This window comes from Monomorium pharaonis, chromosome 2, assembly GCF_013373865.1.
Source record: "Monomorium pharaonis isolate MP-MQ-018 chromosome 2, ASM1337386v2, whole genome shotgun sequence".
Lineage (NCBI taxonomy): Eukaryota > Metazoa > Arthropoda > Insecta > Hymenoptera > Formicidae > Monomorium > Monomorium pharaonis.
In genome coordinates this window covers 9442389-9469976 of record NC_050468.1, presented here as the reverse complement: position 1 = coordinate 9469976, position 27588 = coordinate 9442389, and the positions used below count along the sequence as shown (strand labels likewise).

Genomic DNA, 27588 nt, shown 5'->3' with positions numbered 1-27588 from the left:
CATTTTTGAATATTAAAAATACAATTAAAAATTCATTTATAGAACACTTTTATTGTTATAAATGGGACATTTGATAATGTAATTTACACATGTATATTTGACAATGTTGTAATTGGAATTCTTTATACAATTTTTTATTTTAATTATCACAAAATTGTGTACAATATGTACATAATATAATCATATATTTTGTTATATACATTAGTGTAATTTTTATGCTCTTTTCAAATAAACACATTTGTGTGATAATTTTTACGGATAAACGATATGTATATGCATAAAATGCGTGCTAATAGCAAAAATGGTATGTGCTAATATAACTTCTTAAAATACGCAGTAAACTATTGTTTGATTTTCCATATTCATGGATACGGTCAACTATTAAAATTGCACAATGTCAACAATGTAAAAGACAGACTTAAATTTGACACTAGGCATATGTAAGTAGTAATTTAGATTGTAATTTGTAGATACAACTCATTTGAAACTGGTTTTTAAAAAATCCAAAAAGGAAAATCTTTTTATTTGAGAATTTAAAAGTCTAACTTATATATGTATTTACATGCAAGATGATTTCATATACCCATTAGGAATAAATCCAATACAATGAAACTGTATATAATCGGTAAAGCGAGAAATTAGACTTGTCATTTTCGAATCTCTTAGGATACAGAAGAAGTTGTAAAAAGCTAAATGAGACTGACAATGAGACAGGAGGCGTGACGGCGTTTGTAAGAAACGGAGTAAATAAAGCGCGAGATACGAGTTTTAGCGTTCTAACTGATTCCAGGTACAATTAGAGCAGTCCTGGCTACTGTTACGTTCCGTTCCATGAAATCCAGAGAAGATGGACACGCACGAGGAGAGAGAGAGAGAGACATGATATGCATTGTTGGGAGGAAGAAAAATTAATTCGCAACGCGCACCGTACGATGTATCTGTCGGTATCTCGTGTAATTTCCCAAGTAAATTTGTACCGCATCTTTCGCGCTAGTAACGCGAACTCCTACGAAATATACTATTCCTTCCGTTATTCTTTTATTAATTTCTTCACATTCTGGGAAATTTCGGGTTATTGTCAAAAATCTCGTGAACAAAAAAAGCTCTCGCTAAGCAAACACGCAGGAAAGCCAACGGCGAACCCTGGCTCGTACGTTGTAGGATTTTTTTCCCGGAGAGACGTCACGCTTGCATCGCTCATACATGCACACACCACACGCAGCTTCCTGTGACGCCCACGAGCGGTCACTTACAATTAGCGTTCGAGTCAAGTATGTGACTCGTCACCGGCGCAAATTGCGTACTAGCAGTCGTAACTGCCGCTGCTGAATGGGACTTAATGGTAGTGGCGGCTTAATTCATCAGAAAGGATTCGGATCTCTCTCTCTTTTTTTTTTCCTCTTTTAGTCTTTCCCTTCAACGATAGCATACCGAGTTGGGTGTTTGTGTACTTTAGCGAAACACGAAAGTGTGTTTCACATCTAGGCCTATTTGGCTTTTCCCCGCTCGCACGAACGATTCAACTAGACGATCGAATTACACATTACTACGGTTCGTTGAGTGCGCTACTTGTTGCGAGAAAGGAAAAAACAAGGTATAAAAGAATGACGAGGCAGAGCGCATCGACGAAACTTCTTCTATCGATAAGACCGAGTGGATCGCACGAAATTAAGTAAGCGTATCATTAAATACGTTGCCGGCGAGCATGGCGAGCCTGATAATTGCGCGCAAGTCATATGTACGCGATAGACATCTCAGACCGGCGGGCAGGTATAATTTTCACCTCGTTAATTATTTAATCAATATAACGCAAATTTTTTAACACCGTCTCTTCGTATCTCGAGAGAGCATCAAGGCTAATGGCTCGCCTTTTCCGCTTCATGGATCATTAAGCCGTTATTAACAGCGATTTTATTTCCATCTCGATCTCTGACACTAACCCGAACGATGACAGCGTTTAACTGACCTCCTAATAATTTATTACGTTGATGAAACGTCAAGATTCCTTCTACAAAGAATTTTCGGATTTATTCCAAGCAGATAGCTACAAGTTATCAAGTTGTTCTGTTTAAAAGTACTGATTAGATTGTGAAATGTAAAATTCAAATTTTGTTTTATTATAATTAATCATTAAAATCAATCCCATTGATAATTGTAAAGTCGTCGTAATTAATTCTTAACGCTCAATTATGGGTATTCCATGTTCGATTGTTTTCGACACTATTTAAATTGTACTACAGTTTGCCTCTAAAAAGAAATACGTTTTAATATAAAGTTTAAATTGTCTATTTTTTTCGGTTTACAGCGACTCATGGCTAAATATATTTTTTCTACTGATTTAATATTCCTAGCTTAAATAAATTGCGCGCCAACAATTTTGTTAGTCTTGAAACACAGTTACTAACCAGGAATCTAGCTGAAGTATTATTATTTTTTGCAATAAATTATTTACAATTTTTTTTTTTCGGATAAAATTAAAAAAATGTTTCTGAACATTGATCTCAGAATCTGACTAGTAATTGTGTTTCAAGACTGACAAAATAGTCGACATGCAGTTTATTTGAGCTAGGAATATTAAAGCAACAGAAAAATTATATTCAGCACCAAGATCCGCTGTAGACTGAAATAGACAATCTAAACTTTATCTTTATGTTTAAAATATTTATCGGTCAAAGAATTAACTTATTATAAAAACACATTTGTTCCGGAAACTTGAAAATACATTCTTGAATGTTTAAAGATTTTTGAACCACTTTAAATAAATGAAAAAGTTACGTCCACAATTAAACCAATAAAATCTTTTTTTATTATATTGTATTGTAATTTTTAACAGTTCTTTTATTCCACCCAACTATATATTTCCAGTTTAATCCCATTTACATTATTATTGTTAAACATCTAATCAACTATCTTTAAATTATATTTATATATCTATATATTATCTGTATATTAAATATATAGATTGGACTGCACTTTAATAGTTTATCGAGACGAAGAAGACGTTCGGTGATGTTGACGCCTCACGTATGCATCAGAGAACCGAGTGCGTGCAACGCGCGTGCAATTACAGGTTTCTGGCAGGGCAGTGTAACCGACGAAACCAATTTGCGGTTATACTTGGAATTCATGAATGAGGCGCCACGTATAGTGCTTCCCGCCTCAATGAGGTCTCCGTGTCGGGCGGGCTGGTAATCGCTATTGTCCATTGACTGACGTTCCGGAATTTTCAGCGTTGCTTCCTACACGTCAGACACGCACGTCGAACGCGGTTTAGTCTCTTCCCCGCGGGTGTACGGTGTCTGAATAATAAAGAAGACGCAGTCACTGACACATTCGGCAATGTTGTAAAACACATATAATCGAACGAGAACAAAAGAACGAGCATTGTGTTCGTCGAAAAATTGTATCGGTTTGTGTTATGTATTTTTTAGAGTTCTCGGTAAAATTCTTAAGCAAAGATTATTTTGGACTTAAATATTTCTGTAGACGCGCGTTCGCGTTAAACAATTTAATTATTCGTTTTTAATAAAATCATTGTAAATAATCACACATACTGAGAATACGCAACATCTTACACGTTATGCAAAAATTAGATAAACGTCTCATGAGTTTGATATAATATATAAAAATAGTAATACTTATAATATACACTTTCTATAATAAGAAAATGATAATTAATAAATTAAATATTAATAACTACGGTATATCGTGGAAAACGACGTGAACATTATTCGTCGATTTGATGAGAAAGCTTGAATAAAATTGCATTTGTACGGGAAGACGGGAGAATGGGAGGGCAAAGAAATCGCGACAATTTCAAGGTATGTGCACCGCGTTGTGTCCACCGTTCTATTTGCTTCCCACACATGCGTGAGTTTCTCTCTCGTTTAATGCGAGTCACTCCAATTATAGTCGTGTCCACTAGCCGCGAAACTCGCGAAACAGAATTGCCACGATACCCGGAATTTATGAATGGATCGACGACGTACCTAGTTTTACGCTCGTTAAGAAATTTCCGCGAATCGTCCAACCTCGTGCCACAACGGGAGACAAAGAGGAGGAATAAAATAAAAGAGAGAGAGAGAGAGAGAGAGAGAGAAAGGGGGAAGCAGAGAAAAGCTTGAATTAGGTGATTCGCGTTGCCGAGTGAATTGTTGCATCTGTCGCATTGGGCACTCTATGTAACAGCGTGACGAAACAAATGAGATCATTTATCAAGCGCGAATATTTAAGCGCGCAATAATTCAATGACTCTGCCAAATTTCGTGGGCGAGCGCGAGCGCGTAATTCGGTGTCACTCAAAATAAAATTCAACGAACTTCTAGCTAAATGACCGGCCGTCCTAGGATCCAGATTTACGCAAAGTCATCGTGATGTTTTATTCATAGGCACCGGCAGGTGCCCAAGGAGAGAAGGGGAGGGAAAATACCGTCGTCCATTTCGCATCCACCACGTATGAGTGAGCGCGACAGCTGCCAGCCCGCACGCGCGTCCAGATTTTGTTGAATGTAATCGCGCGACGTGCGTGCGACGACGTGACGAACGCGGAATAGCTTGATGAATGAAGGACCCCTCGCGGATTTAATAATCGATCGGCAGGCGCTAATGTATCTTGCACCGGATACCGCGTATCGACACGATTGTCGCGCGACTCCGCTCGCGGAGAAGCGGGGCCGCGCCGGATGCTGGGATCGAGGGCCACGCGAGAGACGTATATTCACAAAAAACCAAAATGAAAATCGCAGCGGCACCGACCGCAAAAAAGCGCCTTTTATGCTCTTCGTCAATCTTCCCACGTGTCAAAACACGTCGCTCGAATTCCACGGAGAGAGACACCCGGTAGCCCGGCGAGGAAAGGGAGAGGGGGAAGGGAACACGGCCGATCAAAGCGGACGCGAAGAGGAGCATTAATGGAGAGGTGCGCGCCGGCTAAAGTGGCATTAAAATCCCAAGTAGCGTCCGAGAAGTAACGTGCGGTGTAAAGGTTACACGAGGCGATTAATTAATCACGATGATTTAATATTCTTATCACCGCACCAGACGCGGATTCTAAAGCGCTTATTAATATCTCCGTCACTCACGTTTTGCTTCTCCATCCTCCGGCGTTATTTCGCCGTGTAATAATAGTCCGGCGGGGAGGTTCGGATTGTCTGCGAGACGTATCAAAGGCGCGCGGACAAACTGGCGCCAGACGTCGCGTAATGTGCGCCGGGATTATCGCCAGATTGTGTCTTAATAACATGTAAAAAAGAGAGAGAGAGAGAGAGAGAGAGGGAGAGAGAAGTACACTCTCGCAACTTTTCCCGGGCAAAGGCGAAGCACAGTTGCATCAGTGACATCCAATTACACGTAATAACGTATTTTCGTAAGAACGCGATATCGCGCGATAGACGACGATACGCGCGCGATACGTGTTACTAACGAACGAGCATTATTACATAATGCCGGGGTGTCATGGGGGATTGCGACCGTCGACCACATCGAGATGTCGACAACAAGCTAATCTCCGCGGCGCGCTGCCATTTACGTTTCGCATCGGCGATCGATCACGTTTGGCGATCGCGCTCAGAGCGATAGTAAATTAACGTAATCGCCGGCACATAGAAATAATTATCCGAAGGCTTTGACAATAAACACCGCTATAAATCATTCGCTTGCGTTGACGTTCGCGTGAATAGCGCCGAGTGTCAGCTCGGCCGACTGTGTCGAGAGGCAATATCGAATGCAAGGCTTGCAACAGGTCGACATAAGGCTGGGTCAGTTAAAGCTTACTTAGGTCACGTCACGATGATTGCTAGGCCGGCACGGCGCGCTCGATGTAGTCTCGCTATCTGTTACATAGTAGGCGAAATAAACCCCGCGAATGACTGTCGCACACGCTATATCCACCTGTTGAGCACCGCTTATGTCGTTTTTTTCCATTAGTGTCGCCTGCCGCGATTGCTATCGACAACTTTTACATCCTCGATCGAATAATGCGCGTCGAGAAGATGTCGGGAAAGGAAGCAACGTTTTGCATTCCATGTAAATTTTCACGTTGAGAAAATACATGGATTTTCTTTCACAATCAAGATTCAAGATGTTGCACGGAATAAAAAAAGGGGGAAACTAGCGTAATTAATTATTTATGTACGTTTGTGCAATAATGCTCGTGTTCCAGCAATGTTAATTAACAGAGAGCGCGTACGTTAATTTTGCATTAAATTGCATTAAATATTATTAAGCTGTTCTAGCGCGATATTGCAAGCAATTTCCGCAAGTCCCGTGCGCGTTAGGCGGTTTTTTCAAAATTGTGCACATACGCGTTCTATTGTGTTTTTCTATCCAATCTCAGCATTACCGGAAGTTATTATCGCGATTTATTATCCTATTCATTCGCGAGAACTGCAATACGACTCTCTCTTGTGAAAAAAAATGCTTCTTCGGAAGCATGGGCTCGGCTTCTGCCTAATGTATCTGACGATGAATGGATTCGAAAGATATATGATAATAGGTCGCACATTTTCAGTGCCACGAAGATGGAATTCGCAGAATACTCGCGAATTATTCCGCAGAATAATAACTTCCACGAAGCGCAGCCGAGTCATGAATCGCCGCATAGTTTCCATTCATGGCACGGCCTTTGAATCAAGATCTCTGCCGATGTTGTGTTCAATAGCGGTGGTTGAGTCATTTCCGATAAGATAGACGGATTTCTAGAAGAAACGACGGGAGAGAGAAAGAGAGACGATTATTTGGCGCCCGATAACGCGAGAGGATGACGTTACTTTACGAAACAACTGTGATAATGCGCGCGGGCATTTCTCTTCTATATATAGCACCACAATTCGATTTATTATTTCCGATTACATTTAATATTATTACTTCCAGGAACATTTATTCCAGTCTGGCATTTGCCTTTACGTTCACTGATTGTCAGAGAAAGGTATTTGGTATTTGTAATTATAACTTAATGTTAAAATAATTATGGTTAGGAGTTCCGTTTTTATAATTGCATTAATTTATCAGTTTTACGTTAATTTTAGTGCAAGCAAAGGAAATAATCTTTTTTTAATGTATTTTAAGGCACTGTGTTCGAATCTGCTATCAAAAAATCATTAAATCAAATTTTTAAGATATGTTAAGATAATATTTATAATAACTGTAAAAGTAGAGTTTCTCTATAATTCTAATAATTATAGTTACGGAATTAGAGTTAAATTTCGTTAAAAAATTATATATAATTATTGTTTCGTGAAAACTGTGTTTCCTTGTGACTTGTGCCACGTGCGTATGTAAACGCTATTTACTTTCTCAAGATAAAGAAAGTGTAATTCAATGTTGAGTGATACAGGTTTACTTCACCATGCCGCAAAGTGAGACTAACGCCGAAAAAACAAAAAACGTAACAATGATCGCGATTAGACTAGATGTCGCGAAAATGCTCGAAAAGATAACTAGTCTAGTAATTTGGTAACATAAACTAAACATAAATGCGCGGATTATTCAAATTTACAAAATTTACACAACAATTATTTTAACATTCAATGATATACAATGATTACAAATATCAAATACTTTTCTCTTAGTGTATTTTGATCATTTTATTATCGATGTGCACAGTTGCATGTCTGCACGTACTGATGCACTAATGCGAAAAATTTCGATTGCATCGACGATCTGCGATTTCGTATGCGGGACGAATATCCCGTCGCGTTCCATCGATAATTCAACGCTTATTATCATTCATATTCGACCGCGCAACGCAAATTATAATTGCTCGTAGCGTACCGGTAAACGTGCGCTAATGATTTATCGCGGGAAAATGACGATGGAGCTTATCTTAAATTATTTTTCTTCGACTCAAATGCTTAGAATTTCCTCGCTTAGGATCCAGCCTCGACTCTCTAAATAAATGCCATGTTGCCTCGCTGCCCATCAGTATACACGTGCTATTAAACACGTGATGGCTTTCTAATGGCTCGTTTAATCTCGCATTCATTTGAAATTCAACGATCGCTCGAATCTCTCTGCGACCGTAATACGGCGATGCCCTTTATCGTTGTGCAACCGTAATGTCGAAGTTGCAACGGCACATAAACGCAGAGAGGGAGAGAGAGAGAGAGAGAGAGAGAGAGAGAGAGAGAGAGAGAGAGAGAGAGAGAGAGAGAGAGAGAGAGAGAGAGAGAGAGAGAGAGAGAGAGAGAAAGAGAAATGAGGGGGTGGGAGGATTACCGCCCACTATGATCTCATTAATTTGTGCTGCATGGAAAACGAATCGATCGTGTTCTCTACGATCGATCGTTGTACAGGCAATAAATCACTGGCTCGCTTGGCCCGTCGGATTTTCGCCGAACCACGCGATTAGCCATAATAATTAATTAACGTGCGCAAACACGACTAATTTGGATTATGCTGCACCGGCTGGCCGTTTCGCCAACAGCGATTTGGAGGATCCATTTCTATGGTTTTCGATATACAAGTAGACGCGATTACACCTCCGTGAACTCTAATACGTCGCTGGAAAAAATAAATTCAGGTATAACGCATTTTCTTGACTTGATTCATTAAAAGATGTTACGGATGTATTACACATCAAGCAAAGCGTAAACAAGTGTGAATTAGAATGAATAAACGTTGAGTTTAATTTTACACTTTTCCGTAGAAATCTGCATAGTCGTTTAGATTAGCACTAATTTATAATTCAATACATTGTAAACGCTCACATACCTGTGCACATTATATAATATACATTTTGCGAGCAATGGTGCGATTAGTATTTGACCATCAATGAAAGCTACAACATAATTTAACAATAAAGAGAAGAATAAAAAAACTTCATTACTACTGGTGAATTATAAATACACATACCTAACAAATGTATTAAATCAAAAACCTTCTTTTTTTGAAATTGATTAAAAATACAAATTAGAAATAAATCTATAAGTTAGACATATAGAAGAAACAGGTTGGCAAAGCCAGAATTTATGTTTTATTAATAGTCCTTCAAAAAAATTATATTAACGAATATGTTCCTTTTTTTGCCGGGGCATGAAAAAAAGCGTTATGATTTGTCCATGTTCATTCGGAATCGTTCATATCTCTTAGCTTGGTCTTCCACCTTAATTAATAAAAAAAACATCTTTAATGTCGTTATTAGAGTTGCGTTATGAGGCACGAGGAGACAGTCGCATTTCGTGCTGGTTAGTGCACGAACATTGCCGGCAACGAACACGTTGTACCGCGTCTCGTCCCGCTCTTTGTGGGTGATACTATTTATTACGGGTCTGTTTCTCCTGTTGCGAAATTACAATCCCCGTCTCTCCGCGTCTCTCCCGGTCTCTCCCCGTCTCTCCCCGTCTCTCTCCGTCTCTCTCCGTTTTCCCCGTCTCTCCCGGTTTTTCCCGGTCTCTCCTGGTCTCTACTGGTAGATATGGGAGAAACGCAATTGAATAAATTGCAAGTAGCACAGAATCGGGCTATGCGAGTAATATTACAATGTAATAAATACACCAAAATAGAATATATGTTACAAGCGTTGCAATTTATGTCTATAAAAGAGACTACACTATAATGTATGTATATTTATATTTAAGATTTTACATAACTTGGCGCCAAATTACTTAAGGGATAGACTAGAAGTAATTAGTAATGAAAATGAAAGAAAAACAAAACAAGAAGAGACTATCGCAATAAAATTTATTAAAACTAAAAGTGCACAAAAATGCATGTGTTATGAGGGCGTAAAATTATGAGGGCGTACAATACCTTGTCAGCAGAAATTAGAAGTTGTGAAAGAATTGATATATTTAAACGGATGTTAAAAAAGCATGTAAATCAATATAAAACATAATAGCTGAGAAAGCTAAATAAACTTCAATCTATCAATCAATACCCCGGAAGACGGCGAGTATTATGACATTTCTCCCCAAGCACGTAAAATTGTAAAACGGCTGCGATAATGTTGTTGCAGTTTAAATCAGAGCATTTTGTCTAGCACAGCTACTGCCACAACATCATTATAATGTTTTGACAATGTTGCACCAGTAAAAGTAGCATAACATTTTTAGGTTTTCAAAATGTTGTTGCTGCTATTTGGCTGTTCAGTTATTTTGTTATAAACAAGTTATGATGAACTTCTTCACAGCAAAATAGTGTCTGTCACAATGACTTCACAGCTGTCATCGAAATAGCTGTTGCAGTCTTTTCACTTTTTTTACATTAGCTGTTGTTTCGCTTTCCCAGCTAAAAATTTAGCAAAATAGCATTTGCTGTCAAATAGCTGTAAATCAAAGCTGGCCGAACGTTATAACATTGTTATAACCATTTTTTTGCTGTCGCAGCTAGTTCAGTTAGACTGTGTTACGTGGGTCGTGACAACTCTAATCCGATCCGAAGTGGATGAGAGGCTGAGCAAAGTCGCGGCTCCGTGATGCAATAATAAACCGCAACGTCGATCTCGACGAGACACGGCAAAAGACTCTGCGGGTCACGTAGGATATACACACCGCGACCGTTCTTCTCCTCCTCCAGCGGCTCTGGCATCAGGTTGTTGATTCATCGATCCTCTCGAGTGGTGATATTCTCCGTGACATTTAAGCTATCCAGCCAGTCACGCTCGTTCAATCTTTCTTTCTCTCGCTCTCCGGAACCGAACGCAACTGTTATCTAATAGCGATGCACATGCATATTATACGTAATGTGTAATACGTAGTATGATTATTTTATAACTTTTATTTTGTTTTACATACGACGCGTTACGCGCGTCTCGTAGTATGCCTCGTAGCAACAAACGTAATTTTATTAAATATTTACAACACATAAATGTTAGAACTTTTTTAAACAAGAATCAATTTTTAAAAATAGCAATCTCTGAATCAGTTTAAAAAATTGGTACATTTGTATCATAGCATGGGACATTTAAAGACAATTGTTTTCCAGCTTTCTAAATTTCTAAATCGTAAAGTGAAAAATTACTCGAAAATTGCACAAATTCCATTTTTATTCTGTAAAAATAATTTTTTACTTTTGTTAAAGCGATAAATTACTCAAAAAATTGTACAGGGTCAATTTTCTTTTTTAAAGTGACGTTTTATTCTAGGGATTTAGAGGGTACATTATTTTCATCACCCCACCTCTTTCGTAAAGTGATAATTTCAACATATTTTAACGTAAAATTGATCAAAACTTCTCTGTGACTCCAATTTGTTTTATTTAGGAATACAAGTTTTTTATTTAAAAATATAAGTACCAACCATAGATTGACGGATTCCGATGGATTTCCGGATGTTTACAATTGATACAATTATTATTATGATTATTATGTTACTTGTCATCCGAGGGAGACATCGTGACACCACGTTTACCTCAAAATTACCTCGATTGAACCTACGCTACCATCACACGGCCGTCGATCGTTGTCTAGCGATAAGCGATGTGTCACGGTGACGAATCACAAACGGCGGGATACCGCGGTTTGGCAGGTTGACCATTGGCGCATGTGCCGATCTGCAAATGTGCCGATCTGCATTGTATCATACACCGTCCGCGTAAAGAGACCGTGGACAGACAGAGGGAATATATACGTACGTGAGGTTACGAGATTGATCATGCGACGCCGTCCCAACGTTAGCGCACGTGCGTGCGCGCTCGAGCGACGACGCTACTCTAATTTGAGATGATTTCATGGCCGCTTTAATGTTTCGTCTATTTATTTCTCTCAAGGCTACTCCACCGTGAATTATGTTGTATGCGCGTTATACAGTTACGGTACACCGTCATCCCACAAATTAATGTTGCGTTCATACATAACGCCGCGGCTAGTTTTTCATAATATGCGAGATTATTCTATAGGATAATTTTAGTTTTTTTATTATTAATTAATATTAATTTGATAATTTTTGGATAATTTACTAGAGGAAAGTCATTAATATTACCATACCTCTTTGTTTCTGAACAATAATAGTGTAGTCTTAAATAAAAGCTAAAAATAAAACTGAAAACATAAATGTAAACTAAAAAATATCTTTTATTAGATAATGTAGCAATTTTTGTAATACTATTTCATATTTTGTAATAATTCTTATTTTTGCAGCATCGACAAAAATGAATGAGAAATAGGTAGACAGTAATAGCAAAATTCAGAGAAATAATTATATTATATATAATAGAAGAGTTAATTTAAAATAAATTGATGAACTAAGACAATTTTGTAATATTAATATATAAATTGAAATACATTTTTATGTATTAAACAACAAAGTTTATAAAATAGGAAGACTAGAAAATAACATCATAAAAATGAAAGCAATTTAAGGACTAAAAAAATGAAAATAAGCAATTTATGTAAGAAACAGACAATTTATTTTAAATAAAATTATGTTATGAAAAAAATAGATCATACATTTATTATCTATTATCACAATTAATAACAGAGAAATGTATCGATTTATGTTTTATGATGTTTTATGTCGCATTAAGAGAAAAATACGAAAGAGAAGAAATGAGATCTATTATTATCAAAGATAAAATTATTATCAATAATATATGTTTACATAAACTCACTATTGTTTAAACTATATAATTTGCAAACAAATTATGCAATTTTATTTTTGCTTTTGAAAAATTTATCTAATTTAACAGATTTTACACAGAAAAGAGCTATAAATGTATGAACTATGAGTTTTTATTTTTTTAATTGTCTGAGCAGACGTTTTTATCAAAGAATGAATATAGCATATTAGTTAAATGTTTAGTTTTCGAAAAATAAGGAATGTCGCTTTATGAGGCTTATAATACCAATGTTAATGATTTATTTTGTTATTAATTTTTTAATTATTTTTTAATTATTAGTTTTCTATTATTAATTTTTTTCAACCACACGCGCACACACACACACACACACACACACACACACAATGAATGCAAGAAGGTACAGATAATTGAATCGAAGTATATAGAGATTAAGAGATTGATGTTCAAATTCTTAAATTAATTTTTGAATGGCATTAAAAGTTTACTTCATGATTGTATGCATATGAAAATCATTACGTGAACGCGAGACGAGAGATACGATAAAATGTGCACGTCGCTGCATGAGCATCGTGCGTACGCGAAAGGCTGATCGTGAAAGATTCATTCGCGTGTAAGGGAGGACGAGAAGTCTCTCGTTTACATATGCGAGAGGGTGAGAGATCACTGGCATGTATTATTTCTAGTCGATGAGCAACCGTAATTTGAAGGTAACACAGGCGAAGATAATGTTGTATGTTAATGTGAACAAAGTTATCATCATAAAAGTTTAATATTAATTATAAAAATTGACTTTTTAATGTAATTTTATACGTGTGTGTGTGTGTGTGTATATGTAATATTATAATATTAATTTTTTGAATTCTAAGTTCATAGACTTTATTCGAAAATTTAGAATCATAATTAAAATGGTAAATAAATCTATTGGATGCAAATTAAATTTTTTACGTAGAAATTTATTACTAAAGCCGTTGCGAGAACATTTGAATTGCGTATTTACGCAACAAGTTCAAACAATCTCGCAAGATGAGATTAATCAAATTTATAGAATAATAAATTTTAGACAAATAATAAAAAAATCTTCAAATGTATTTTTAGTTTTTCAAAAGATAGATTTTTAGTAAATTATTACACTGGTTGATGATTACGCGGATAAAAGGTAAATTTTTGTTTTGAGAATATCTTGATTTTTTTAATGTTAAGTTAATGTACTGAAATGAGATTACATAACGTTAGACGGACATAATTTGCTTACATAAAAAATTTTGTATAGTTTTATCAAGAAAAATGTATTTTTATAAGTTAAAAGGAAAAAATATTGAATAGAAAATAATATAAATTTAACACTATTATTATTAAAATATCATAGTATACTCTTGAAATGACTATTATAACATTATAATAAAAATATAACATTTTCCTGAAATTTAAGAGTATTAAATTCTTTAAAGAACATTAAATTGTATATAAGTAAGATTATCATTGTTTCATATATAAGCAATATTAATATTGTTGGTTATACATGACACAATGATAATTTTGGTTAGATACAATTTAATCTTGTTTAAAGAATTGATCATCTTAAATTTTAAGAAAATATTAGATTTTTATTTTAATGTTATAACAGTCATTTCCACAAAACAAGAATTTTCTTTTTTTCTATGCATGTTAAATGGAAATAACAGAATTTAATTCTCTTCTGAGAGAAAAGAAGAGACAAAAAAAATTCTTGATGTTATTATAAAAAGTATGCTGGTGTAAAGAAAAATACATGTTTAAGTGCCAGCCATTATGTCGGGGGAAAACTCTTCGATCTAACTTGCGCAACGTGCTCTAGCGTAACCGCAGACGACGATATCATAACTTGGATTAGTCATTCTGCAGACGCACCGGGAGGGCATTGTAGTGTTCTGGTATATACCTTTAGTGAAAATGTTCAGAGGGTGAATGAAAATTGTTTATGTTATTTCCAATCTGCGAGAACGCACGCACAAAAGAATGAAAAAATAGAAAATTTATTTTTTAGCAAATATTGCACATTTGCTCATAAAAACGTGTTAAAGAGTAGAAAAACACAAGATACCGTGTGGGCTTGCATTGTGTTTTGAAATTAATGAAATTATTTTTTGTTTGCTTGGAACTAATTTCTTACGACTTTATGCGACAGATTAGACCGAACGTCTTGAATTTCCTTTTTTTAACCCTTGGTTGTCACACTGGGTACAGTGTATCCATGCGTCAATTTTGAAGTTAAATAAGTCACCACATAAATTTTTAACTTAAAATATTTAAAATTAAAAAAGATATGATGTTTTTGTAAAAACTAATTTTTTCCGGAAATTATAATTTTCAAGATTCTTTTTTAACATGGAGCTTTTTAAATTTTAACGTTGTAATAATTAAATAATACTTTAAAAGAATTGAAATTAATCTCCAATTTGTTTGGTTATTATATCGCTGATAGTTTTAAAACATAACCGTTTGAAAATTGATATGGGTATGCTGTACCCAGTATGACAACGATGCGACTGGAGATAAGTGTGACAACCGGGAGGGTTAAGGATAATTATTAATATCAAAATGTTCCCGTATAGTATTTTTTTCTGTTTAGCAGTTTTATTCGTATGTGTATAGTTTCTAGTCTGTCTAACTGCCTGAAAGATCAAAAAAGAATTATTTTTCACACTCTGAGTAATATAATAAATATCTATTTAATAATTATTAAATGCAAAACACAAATAAATAGAAAAATAATGTCAAGTAGATACGGCTTATAAAATATTAGTCATTAGGTTTTACAATTAAAATAATATCTTTTAAAGTGTAATAGGAGACAATAATTTAATACATAACGGTAAATTAATAATTTGGAAGAATTGAGTAAGTTAAAAGAAAAATATAATGAATTATCTCTATGATTGTATTTTGAAACAACTGTGCAAAATGCGATTATCTGGAGAAAAGAATTTGTCTCGAGTAATAAACGAAACTCTAAATTAAAATACTTTTGTTTAATATCATAGAAACAGATACTATATACATATATATATATATATATATATATATATATATTTATATACTATGTATAATTAAATATTAATATTTACAGTAATTGCGATTTATTTTTCGCGTACTATGAACTCAAATATTATAATTTGCAGCGAAGTAAAGAGTGCCTTTGATTAAAAATTTGATTAATTCAGTATTGCTACCACAATGATTTACTTGAAACTACTTTCAGCCTCCTCATATATTTTTCTACCTTTTTCGAATGTTAGAAAGTCTTATTTGTTACGATATCATGACACTTTGTGCTGACGATCAAACAATATATAAAGATATTGTTTGTATAAAATTGATTTATCCATCAGACGTAATGTCTTTTTCTTTGTCTTATATATTTGTAAAAACAACTATTAGAATTATAAGTTAAAGGAAAGTCGTTATTAAACAGAATTTTGTTATCTACGATATTTTTTTATTGAAATTATATGTATAAGAAATAGTTTCTGAAGTATTTAACCTTTAGGTATATACAGATCTGAAAATTATGTTTTTATTGAACTATCAAAATGATTATGTAGAACACTCAAGCTTGTTGCTAGAATGTCAAACTTGTTGCAGCATTATATTATACTTAAGTGTCCGACATAATTTGTTGCTTTAATAAAATTATTTTTTATTTTTATCTGAATTTTTAAATACTTCAGTGAAAACTGTTTTTTTTTAGCATATAATGATTTCAGAAATATATTAATTAATAATACAAATTGCGCAAGTGGCATTAAAATTTTTTTGACTGTGAAAATGCAACAATTTAAGTAAAAATAAATCAAATTAGCCTGTGGCACAACGTTGTAAGTTGTAAAATAGCAGGATCAATGTCCAACCCAATCATGGTTCGTTTCTAAAGTCTGGAATTTAAAGCGCGTTGCGGCGAATAATTGAAAAGCGTCTCCGAAAGCGAGCGAGAATGCGAGCGACCGTGTGAGCGAGACGTATCGAAGAGAAAGAAAAGGGATGATGGTAGATTCGATGGGTATCGTAGGAGCTCAAGGAGGGACCCAGGAGGCCCGACAGGCTGACGCCAGGAACCTCGCCGAGCGAGACGGTCGGCGCCCCGCGTCGCCGTTGTGCCTGCGCGTCGCGTTCCGTAAGCATGCTGGCGTATGCGTGAGCACGTCACTAGCCGCACGCATATAAATACGCGTGCATCTGCGACGGTTTGTTTCTCCTCTTCCTCCTTTTCTCCTTCTTATTCTTCTTCTTCTTCTTCTCCGTTACACGTTCGTCCCTCGTGTCCTCATCTCAGTTCCACGAGAATGTGGTTATTCGGCGTCATCTGGATTCCGGTGTGAATTATAATACTCTCTCTCTCTCTCTCTCTCTCTCTCTCTCTCTCTCTCTCTCTCTCTCTCTCTCTCTCTCTCTCTCTCTCTCGGATTGTTCAATTTAAAAGAGCCGCTAGAATTGAACCACGCGCGTACGACGTGATAGAAGCGCGATGAAAGTGATGCTTGAAATTTTTTGCGAATTTAATAAGATATGGAAATTTTTTAAATTAATGTAAACATTAATAATGTATATTTTGCAATATTCTTAAAATTCTTTATGTTAAATTTATGCTGAGATGCTTAACGAGATCCGCTACTTCTCTCACCGGTGATCGAAGATCGCTCGAGGAGAGAACGAATATCGTCGTCTGCACGATGCGAACCGTGATTCATACCAATGGCGCCGACTAAAAGATCGATCGTCTGATACAATATAATGCGTGCTGTCATGAAACGCAATTACAGCGCGATCGATGCCGCGATTGCGACAGAAACGACAGAAATATGTCGCGGTTTGTTTAAAAATCAAACATACCCGTACTAAATATTTTAAATATAAAATCTTTATGCAGTTCAAACAAGCGGACGCAGTTTTAGATTATGTTTAAGAAAAATTATTACCAAAGTGTCATTATCCATCGTGACAGTTCATGCGCAGAAGGCTACAATATTATATAAATTCTTTCCGTCACTTAACGCACATTAATGCGAAGTTCAAATAAATTTTACAAACCGCGACGATGCATCGGACGCAAGTAAATTTTTGAAGTGTGAAAACAGCGGCGCTGTTTTTTTTCCCCCGGTCGGGCAAGGACGTTTTGTCGGATTTCTCCATCGTCGACAGTTTTGCAGGAGGACGGGTGGAAACGAGGTTGCTACAACCGGAGGACCAGGGTCATCTCACGTTCACCTCGTAACGTTCACGTTTGACCGAATTCTAGTTGCGGCGGGTACTCCCCGTTGCTTTCACGGAGAGTAGAGCCCGTCATTTCTGTCGTGTCACTTAATTTGATTTACCGATGGATGCCGCGGCGTCATCTTCTTGCGATATTTCTTCTCTCTGTCGCGACTATCTCTTGAAAATTATATTCCATTGCTTTCCGAGAAATCGAGAATGTTGTTGACTATTATTAGTTGTCTTGAGAATAATTATAAGGAAAGCGCAGTTATTGAAATAAAAGTAAAAACGATAAGGGGAAGAGAGAATAATTTTTAAAAACGTCGCAAATAATGATAATTGTTTAAAAACAATTTGCATGATGAATATCAATTACATAAAGGTGTATTAAAATGGTGCAACTACGAGATGTCATGTTTTTGACGTTAATAGGTTTTGTGATAGACGTGAATCATAAAATTAAAGATTTACAGACAACTTTTTGTATATTTTAGTAATATAAGGGGGAACTTTCCGAATTTCAGCGAGATTGAAGAGAGATTACGTTTTAATTCTTTTTTTCAAAAAACGAAAAATCATTTAAATCTTATACTTCTTTTACTTTATTATTGGCTTCTGATGTATTTGAATGTGTAAAATATTTTATGCGGAGGTTATTTCGCGGAGATGTAAGCATTTTAGTAATCGTTTTTTGAGTTGATTCGATCGAGGAGCGCAATGCACCCGAGAAGCGAACGCAGAAGAATGCGGTTCGGGCTAAGATCAGGCTTTCTAAGGATTCCATGGGAATTGAAGTCAGAAAGGAGCCAAGCTGATTCTTAAATCATCGGTTCGGGGTCGTGCCCGCAAACTACAAAGTGCTTTAAGATTTGCTCCTCTCTCTCTGTCTTTTTCTCTTCTCGACTCTTTTCTTTTGTTAGCCCTTCACGTTCGTTGTGTCGCTCGGTGTGTTTCTGATAGGAAATAAAAGTATAGTCGCGATCACAACGTCGGCTACTCAAAGATTTTCTCCGTACAAAAGATTTACAAATATTAGATCTGGTATCTGAAAAGAACAAACGCGCGCGCGCGCGCGTTTCAATATACAGATTTAAAACTCTTTATTTTTATTTTTATTTTGAAAGAACGATGCTGTTAATGCTGATAAATGTTTTTCTTTGTTGAGTCAATAGAACAAAACAATGAACAGAATTTCTTTCTAATCGCATAAAGAAATAAATTTCCAACGAAAAAATTTTATATTTTATTCTAAATAAATTGACAAGTTTTTACTGAGTAAAGTTTTGTGTTGATCATACATGTAGTATGTAAAAGTCTTTAAAAGTCATTCATTCAAGAGCAATAACAGCAGCCGTGGATAGCTTTGTGAATGGAGAAAAGTGAGACGTATGGTCGACGATGACAGACAGTCGGCCCGTTGTGAACGGCGCTTTAGCTGTTGCTCATTATGTTCTGTCTCTGCGGCTACGAAAAGCAGAGAGACAGAGAAAGAGAAGAAGGATGGAGAAGCGGTGATGCTGTAAGTAGAGTTCTATTCCTAGATCCCGGGACACCGGAGAATAACCTCGCAGAATCGAGAGGGCTTCCCCAATCCCCAGAACAGCCGCTGTGCTCCAAGTAACTTCGAGTAACTCGCTTTCCTTCTAGTTCTTTCTTATTCTTCGCCCGGTACTCGACAAACTTTATGCGAGAGTCCTTCGCTCTTCGCGTCCTTGCAATTCGGAAGTGAAGTCACCGAAACAAACTCGTTTAAGACGTTTCACATTTCTGTTTCTCAGATTAAAATAATTGGTCACATATGAACATGTTTCTTCGAAGAAATGAAGCAAATATTCTAGTCTAGGGGGCGATAAAGAGTAGCCAACTTTTTGGAATTTTTTAAAAGAAAATTGATGCACGTTTTCTTTTACACTTTTACATATTTACTTGCACATATTTAAGAAACATCTACAAATTTTTGTATGACTAAATGTTTATCAGTTTTAATATAATCTTTTTGAATTTAAAAACAAGTACATTTTTCAAATTAATCTTAAAAACGATTTCTCATCTACTTGAAGCTACCGATTTCAATATATATGTAAAGTATACGTAAAATTCACATATCTGCTTATCACATAAACTGTAGTGTAAATAAAAAGTATTGCAAATTATAAAGATGGTGTAATTTAAAAAAACAAATATTGATTTTTAACAGTATCAAAGAAAGATAAAGTTAAGATCTATTTTCATCTGCAGCGGATCTGGTTGAATACAATATTTCTATTAATTTTAATATTCTTAGCTTATATGTATATATATGTAACACATTTGTTAGCTAGATATCGATGCTTAGAAACATGTTTAAGATACCCCTTTTCTCAAAAAACTGTAAATAATATAATTTGTTACGAAAAATAATAGCCAGAATCAATAGAATTTAACATATATGAAAAAAATAGTTAATTTATATAATAAATGTCGTAATAATCCTCGTTTATGTAATAAACAGATAATATCTACGAAATATGTATTTAACATATATGCAAAAATTAAAGTCGATAGATTTGAAAGTTTCTAAAGAAATCGTGTTAGCCAACTTGAAAAATGTATTTATTTTTAAGTTTACCATATGTTACATAAAAACTAATAAACATTAAACAACGTAAAAAGATATTTGTAGATATTTACTAAATATGTACAAGCAGACGTGTAAAAGAGTAGAAAAATATGTGCAGCGATTTTTGTTTAATTTTCAAACTAAAATACTCTTTCAATAATCACAAAAAATGTTTTAGAAGTTTATTTTATGTTTGTTGTCTACGTTATATTTTTTTTCTCCTTACACACACACACACACACATACACACACACACACACACATTTTCTATCTTGCAGTTTTTTTTCTCTACTGCAGCTTTCCCACAAAACAGACATTTGATATCTATAAATATGACGTGTATAACAGAGTATGTACATTCCTAAATTGATCGAATATAAAATAAAGGTTTCTGAAAAGTGCGGACCTACCGCAGTTGATCTATAATTAATTACACTTTCAGTCGCAGATCGAGAATAATAGCGATTGTTTCTGACTAACGATATGTATCATTCGGAAAATGTAACTTAATAACAGTATACAGTTTATATCAAGTCATCAAACAATCGTGAATTGAAGATCCTATGCTTCCGATCGCTCGATTTTGATAATTTTTTTCGGTTCGCCATCGGGAATACCTTTTGAACAGAACATGTTTCACGACAGTGAAAACAATAAAAGGTGATTTGACGTACGTGTTAACCTTGCGCGTATACGTACAACACATTTCCACGGTGGCTAATTTCCATACAATTAAATACCGAACGCCCTCGTGGGCGATGCGACTCGATCGCGCATCCGGTCGTGCAATCGCGATCGATTTTGAATCGATTTGACAGAAGCCAGGCTGAAATGACCTCATCAGGATCGCACCATGGGACGGAGCGTAATTCCTTCCACGTACGCGCCCGCGATTCTCGTGTCCTGATTTTAATTGAGATGCTCCGGTGACCCACGGTACGTTGATTATCAACAAGATTTTAGAAAATGCAGGCGCATCGCACTTGGACAATTTTACAATCGTTATTAATAGTGCTAACACGATCGTCTTGATGGATTTCGATTCAACCTCCGAAAGATTTAAGATCTTAATTGTATTTTATACAATAATCTATTTAATTGCATCTAATATTACTATTTATTTATAAATTCCCGTAATTATATAATTCTTTAAATTTATTTAAATTCTCTGTATTTGAGCGCAGTCTTCATTTCTCGATGTTCTTTAACGAACGCGTTTTCGCTGACCGCAATAAAGCGACAGATTTATCCCGAATATTTCGAGAGCGTGAATTCGGCGAGACTCAAACCTTCCGAAATGTATATACATATAATCGGGATATCGGGATTCTCCGATTTGCTCCTGCCATCGCGTCGCCGCGAGGGAAGACGAATAAATAATTGCACGCGGCAGCGGGCCTTCGAGTTTTCGAGAGGCACGCGTGGGCACACCTCTCCCGCCTTCGTGAGGTAACGCTCACGCGTGCATACCGCGGGATAACTCTTGTGTAAGAGAATTTACGATATAAAGCCGCGGTTAGGACCGCGCGATCCGTCCCGATTCTGCCGCGGCCTTTTCTCCTCCGAAGGCCGCGAGACTCCGCGCGTTTATTTACGTTTCGACGACGAGTTAATGGGGATATCGACGGCGCGTAATGTATGCAACGGGCCTGTCGTAATTCACGCTTTGTTGCGCGAGCCGCACGATCGAGCGCCACGTTTGGGATCGCACGGCCGACGATGGCGACGACAAACGACGACGGCTTGGCTGCTCAACGATTTGTGACTCATTTGCACATTTCGCTGGCAAAACGTTACGATTTCGCGGAAGATCTAAATTAATGTTGAAAACGTGTTTCTCCTCGGATTTGCCGTGCGGCTGCGAATAAATTTCGATAAAAATAACATGGAATAAAAATAACATCGAAAATAGAAAACAGTTTTAAGGCTGGGTATCTCTCGTGACGCGATATTGTTCATATGACGTCAGGGGCGAGAAATTTTTTAATTTTTTTCTCTCTCTTAGAAGTATAATAATTTAATTGTTATATACTTTAAAAGTATAATAATCTCTAAAACGATTATATATTTATATCGTTAATTTATTACATTTCTCAGAGATCTCTCTCACAAACCTATCACATGATTTTGCCACATATTTTATAAGTTTCAAAAAATTATATCACGTAAGATTTGAGTCTTTATTGTCAAACAAATGCCTACATTATAGATAAAATTGATACGGCGGACAAGTATCCGAAAAATTTAAGAAACGTTTTAGTCCAGTGGTAATAAAATTGCTTTTCTAGAGAAAACTTCTTTTTAATCCTCATAAAATATATTGATTGTATCGCTCGATTTTCGCAGTGCGCATGTAACGTCTTTTATTATAAATTCTCATCTTTCGTGGAAAAGTAAATGCGAAGAATTATGTTAAAGTTATATTAGGATAAATAGCTACAAATGTGTTTATTCATTATACCCATCCGAGAGATATTTCCGTGAAGTTATTTCTATGAATGCTGTGATAAATTATCGTCTTCTATGTATTTTGTACGCGTGCGCGCACACACAAGCACACACAATTATTTTCTCGTACATTTATTTTAAATGTTCATTTAATGTTCAGGATTATTCTATACAGGAATCGTCAGAGCAGAACAGATTTATTTATAAAATATGTAGATGGCAACAGCGGAAGTCGCACTCTGTCCTTACAGGATAGACACGTGCAAACGGGCACGGCAGTTACGCGCTCGATGATGATTTGCGATAAAAAATCTCGATAACTGCGGAATTATATGCAGTAAGAGCAGACCTTGGAATTGTGACTCCTATGAGGTTCAAGGCTCGCGATTATGCGGCGAGCGCGTAATCGGGATGTGTAATGAAGAAGAGGGTAATGGGCGAGTGCGCGCAAAGTCTTCCTCGCCGCATCGGCGCCGTATCGCGATATATTAATCAACCGCAGAAATTGTCCTGTAATCCGAGTGTCCCCTTATTAAACAGTCGTATCGCTATCCAGCCACCACGTTGGTGTGTAATGACAGCAGCAGTCCCTCTCGCTATAGTTAACTGATACAGAAGGCGCATTTCCCATTGCGGAAGTTTCGACGTACGTACGTACCGTGCAATTCACTGACGATACAAGACATGTTGACAACTTGTGACGCTTGCCATCCGCATTCCTAACTTTGAAAGATTTGCCGGTAACCGGAGACGCCTCGACTGACAATTATTAAAATCAAAATTTGCTTTAAGAAATTACGTAACTGCTTATGAAATATACAAATAAGATACAGAGGATGTAATGAGACAGAAAATACATGAATTTTAATGTATGCGCCATAACGTTTCCTGAGCGTTTTTATGACTATTTTTAGATTTTTTCAATTTATTTAGCGTAATAGTAATAATTTAACTTAATAATACAATGCTGGATGAAAGTATTTGCTACGCGTAGTTACTACTATAAAATAGTAAGTATTTTTAGAAAAAATATTAATATAAACTGTTTATTTCCATAAATTCTTTTTTATTTTGCGCTATATTTATTTAATAATACATTTCTAAAATTAATACATTATATTGAAAAAAATAGTTGAATTATATCGTGAGATATAAGACATATATTATATAATTGAGTGCGTTTTGGTAAAATCTTGAAAGATTTCTGATTCTTATGATAGAAAATTAAAATTTTATGGCTAGAACAATTTAATAAACTTTATTATAATTCGGTAATTCCTACAAGATTTGTGATTTATCCATTTTTAAACAGACATACTGATTAAATCTACAAGATTTTTAATTAATGTAACAAGATTTCTTTTAATGAAGATAATTTACATTAAAATGTAAAGGTTTCATTTCTTTAACTACTATTTCTGACACTCAGTTAAAAACTTAAATGATAAAAATAATGAATTTGGACTTTTCATGTCTTCCTTTATTTTAATAAAATGTGATAGATTATGTTATTAATATGAATACACATAATCTATTAATTGTATCAATATTTTTTCCAATTCTCGGATGACATTTTTACTTCCTTCTTATAATTGCAATCATTTATGTTATTTTTTTTATATAATTATATATAAAAATAAAAAATTTTATGTTTTGTATTATAAAAATTAATATTTTACCGCCATTCTTTTTAGAGGCACTGTCTTTTGTAGCAATTTTTAATAGCAATCGCACTGTACCACATATTTTTATTCTGTATCTACCCTATGTGTGACGTCGTTTAGAATTGCTCCGAAAAGTATCGGTGGCAATTGAATCGCTGCGGACACATTGCTCTCAGAGCTCTCAGAATTTTCTCGAGACTTTCCCAACGCGGCCCTCACTCGACCGGCCGCCGATCGGCGAACGGAAATCTTACAATTAGAATGACTCGACTCCGGTGATCGTACGTCGGACTCTTACGCAAGCGGCCGCCATTTGGTCGGCATTCAGGTGTGCGTGGGGATTCCTCTTTGGCGCCGGTCGTCTGGCGCGCTCCGTGTATACTCGCAGGCGTGTGAGCGTACACGCACACGACTGATGTGCGCCACTACGTTACACGTGAAAACGCAGTGGCGTATTTCGGTATACTCTGCTGACACGTTGTACCTCCGGCAATGCAAAAATTGTATCATATAAGTCAGGATCCGTGCGAATTTATGACGGTCATTATTCCTTTTCTGACTCATACGTTTTCTCTTTTTTTCTTTTTACGCGCGGTTTTTATACACAGCGCAAACATTTTTTTTTTTAAATTTTATTTTACACTTCTCCATTTCAAGATTTGAGCGGAGAAGTTTCGATACGAGGTAGATGTGTCTAGATAGTTAATATTCATGTACTTTTTCTAGACAAATATATAATGACACATATTGTTACGTATTGCCGTCACACACGATCGGATATTTCATTGTAAAAAACCACTATTGTCCAGAAGTAATAAAAAAAAACATAGATACGCCATTGTGTAAACGACAGAGAGATATATATGTCGACCACGCTGGCACCAACAACGTTCGACGGCATCCGCGGAATTCGTCAAATGCAATTTATTCGTGACAGTCGATCGTTATATGATCCGCAGCTCGAGATACGTCTAGAGCAATGTTGTTAACACTGGATCCGGTTATGATAATATTAGTATGTGGCATTCGCCACTTTTCGCGTTCGTAGATAAAAGATTAGCTGTAAGCGTTGTATAAGCGACGCATGAGTATTTCATTATATCTGTAAAATTGGTAAAACTCAAATGTAAAGATATGGAAAATTAAAGATTATAGCGTGATATTTAAGTCGCATGTGTGCGTAAGAAATTTAAAGTTAAATTTTCTTCCATAAAGATTTATTTATATTAAAAGAGAGATGAAATTTTATTTTATATTATTAATTCTATTCGTCAATTTTTATTAATAAATAAATAGAATTAGAAGGGCTCTAATTTTTAAAGAAACTCACACAAAATTGAACGGAAATATTGCCGTATTGAGGAGAATCCGATCCTTTGGTATACTCTGTACATTTCCTCGCCTGTAACTCGCGCGCGAATAAAGTCTGTAAAGCCGATTGCGAGATTGCTGCCCGGTCTACCGATAAATTTCGAGCGATTCAATTAGCCCTTCGACACGCCTCCGTTATCTCTCCGTTAATCGGCCGATTTATTTTAAAATCGATTAAAAACCCGCCGAGAGCTCGCGATAATGCTGCGCGCGGCGCGATATTATCGTGGGGCAGAAGAAGGGGAGGAGGGAGGGGGGGGGCAACCGGTTTCCCGCAAATTTGCATAATTCGTCCGCGCGCGCGGAGAACCGTCTAATCGAACGGCTTTTCCCCCGTCGTCGATGTAAAACCCCGTCCGACAGTCAACCTGTCTCGGCCGGTGCTGATAACACACGTACGAGTACGCGCGACGACACACACGCATACGTCGTGCGCGGAGAAAACCGGCGGTGTCACGGGGAAGACCGGAGGGGGGGGAGAGATCCACCTGCTGGCACACCATCATCATCTGTCCTGTCCTCGCGTCTTCCTCTCGACGTCGGTAATATTTCGCCGCATATGATCCGCGGCTGTTTTCGATCACATTTGCATAATCGAATCGCGATTCAAATTGTCACCCGATCGTTGCGTATTTTCGCGTATTTCGGTAACGTCGAGTATTTTCTGTGAGAAATTTTCCGCAGAAAGTATGTTATTCGGGAGGAATTTGAGATTTTTTTCCTCGCCAAGGGCTCAAGACTTCGCGATCAACGACATACGGAATTAAGATAAAATTTTCTTTTTCTTTTTTTTGTAAATAGCTTTATCATACAAAATTAGAAGCAACGGAAATAATAATGAGGGGTCTAAGTAAGCCAGGCAATTTCTCTGGTCGGAATTAAGTCGCCTCGTTTTCGGATGGACTTGGATAGACGCGACCGCAAAATCTCTCCAAGGGATCACGCGCTTATTCCTGGCGCTTGTCAGAGATTCCAAAATGACGGTATTTAATTGAAAGCGTACGTGGCGAGGCTAGAACGTAAGTTCTCTCAACTTGGCAGCCGCTAACTGACGTGCGGATTCTATCTATTCTCGAAGATATGCTGTGTTCCGGTAGCTCACGTTTCAGAAAACGTCGCTATGCTCTGCGATTCGTCGAAGTTTCGTAACCCGAGATATTACTTTCGACAAAATCTTACTAAATTATTCCGAGCTAGAAACGTGATACTTTTGCTGTGTCTTAGCTTTTGAATTTTGATTCGAAGCTTTGGGGAAAGATTAAGAAAACTCACTCCACCTCGGGGATGGTGGTATTTAAAATCAAAATAAGTAATAATAATAAAAATAATTCTTTACAGTTTTTTAAGATGCTAGTAGCGTTGTAGTATGAAATTTGATGATTAAATGAATCTTTGATATTATATATGTATTTCTAACTTTGCAATTACGTTTTGTCTGACAACAAATATATCGCCGCGCAGTTTATAGATCAGAAAAATGCATTTAATAACTTATTAATTTATTATTTATATAATAATGTGTTCAATAATAATATAAAAATATTATTAAGCACTAAGTCCGCTTAAACAAAGGACACTTTTTTCATTTCTAATGGAAATAATAATTCTATCTTGCTTTTCTGCACATGGGAAAGGGCAGCTTTTTGCTCATTTCGCTTTTCTCCCCGCTCGTAAATAGAGCGGCTTTCGTACATGCATACTTTTTGGAGCCGTCCCGAGAGAGAGAGAGAGAGAGAGAGAGAGAGAGAGAGAGAGAGAGAGAGA

The 27588-nt window shown here is 36.2% G+C and overlaps 1 protein-coding gene and 1 long non-coding RNA gene across 4 annotated transcripts in view; one reads left to right on the top strand and one right to left on the bottom strand.

Annotated features, from left to right (window-relative positions):
* Positions 1 to 27588, top strand: part of LOC105836754 — a 137669-nt gene that overhangs the window by 90943 nt on the left and 19138 nt on the right. The gene's annotated exons all lie outside the window — the stretch shown is intronic.
* Positions 113 to 10317, bottom strand: LOC114255507. The gene is made up of 2 exons (XR_003626764.2): positions 5082 to 10317; positions 113 to 3299 (listed from the first exon to the last, which is right to left on the bottom strand). It is a non-coding gene; the product is annotated as an uncharacterized LOC114255507 (long non-coding RNA).